This window comes from Macrotis lagotis, chromosome 4, assembly GCF_037893015.1.
Source record: "Macrotis lagotis isolate mMagLag1 chromosome 4, bilby.v1.9.chrom.fasta, whole genome shotgun sequence".
In the NCBI taxonomy this organism is placed as follows: domain Eukaryota; kingdom Metazoa; phylum Chordata; class Mammalia; order Peramelemorphia; family Peramelidae; genus Macrotis; species Macrotis lagotis.
The window spans coordinates 206,978,164-206,979,788 of NC_133661.1; positions in this window are offsets into that span (position 1 = coordinate 206,978,164).

Sequence of the window (1,625 nt, forward strand, 5' to 3'; positions counted from 1 at the left end):
AAACCATAGACAGAGGTTTAATGACTTATCCAAGGTCACAGAGCTATTAAATTTCTGAGGCTGGATTTGAGCATAGATCTTCTTGACTCCAAGCCCAGCTCTCTCTCTCTCCACTGCGCCACTAAGCTAGTTCAATGATTGCAATATTATAAAAGAAAATAACTGGAAAAAACTTTAAAACAATGGTGAATACAATGATAAATCAAGATTCCAGAAGACAATGTCCAACATACTATACACTTCTTACCAGAGAGGTGATAGATGAGAGGTCCAGAACAGCTATATTTGCTGTTATTATATAAATATCTCTTTCAGAACTTCGCTTTCCCCAATCCCTTTACAGTTACAAAAGAAAATTTATAATGCTTTGAATTAGTTCCAGGTATTCATCCACTTCTCTTCATCCTATATTAGAAACACACTTGGTAGGAATTTAACAAATGTGAATTAACTAGCTGGCTGATAAAGAAGATAGGCCTTGGGGCCGCTTAGGTGGTGCGGTGGATGAAGCACCAGCCCTGGAGTCAGGAGTACCTGGGTTCAAATCCACTCTCAGACACTTAATAATTACCTAGCTGTGTGGCCTTGGGCAAGCCACTTAACCCCATTTGCCTTGTAAAAAACCTAAAACAACTACAACAAAAAAGATAGGCCTTTAGTAGTTTAAACATCTTTTTTCTTGTATATTATACATACACACACACATACAAGGGTAGCGAGGTGTCACAGTGGATAGAGTGCCTGGCCTTGAGTTAGGAAGATTCCTCTTTCTGAGTTCAAATTTGGCCTCTGACATTTATTAAGCTGGGTGACCCTGGGCAAGTCATCTAACCTTGCCTCAGTTTCCTCATGTATAAAATGAGCTGGAGAAAGAAATAATAAACCATTCCAGTATATTTATCAAGAACCCCCCCCCCCCAAAAGTCATGAATAGTAGGAAAAGACTACACAACAACAAAATCTATATGCTTGTATAATATACACGTCACCCTGTGAGGCATACTTGTCCAACACCCATTGACAAAGTGTGTCACACTCCTGAGTGATTCAGTAAATTACTATTTACCTGTCTGTTTCTGCTGACTCTGGGTAGGAGGAGGAATCCAGATTGTGTTTGGGCAAGAGATGAATAGCTAAAAGTTGATGACAGTGCAGATTGGAATTAGTTAACTATGGGGTTAGAATTAGGAAGAAAAAAATGAAGGGAGAGCCATGTCAATGACCTGAGATAGGTGGAAGGTTTACAGATCAAAATGAAGGCAAGTATTTAGAGTTAGAGGCATAGAGAGAAAGAATAATTGGAGTTATGGTCTGGTAAAAATAACAACATTCTCAATATTAAGTGGAATAGCTGTAAATAATCCAGGATGTGACTTTGGTTTAGCAGATGTGGAATGGAGTTAGGACTAGGGATTTAAGAAGATTACAAACTGTCCAGATTAGGAAATTGAGTAAATATCAATCTGCTTATTTAAATCCCCTAGTAAAGAGCAGAAGTAAGAGAGGAGAGGAAGACTACAAGATTATAAGACCTGAGGGAGAATGCTTTGAACAGAATAGAAAATGTTGAATACTCTGAACTTCAAAGAAGGAGAAATTTCTGAATATTGAAAGCAATGCTATTG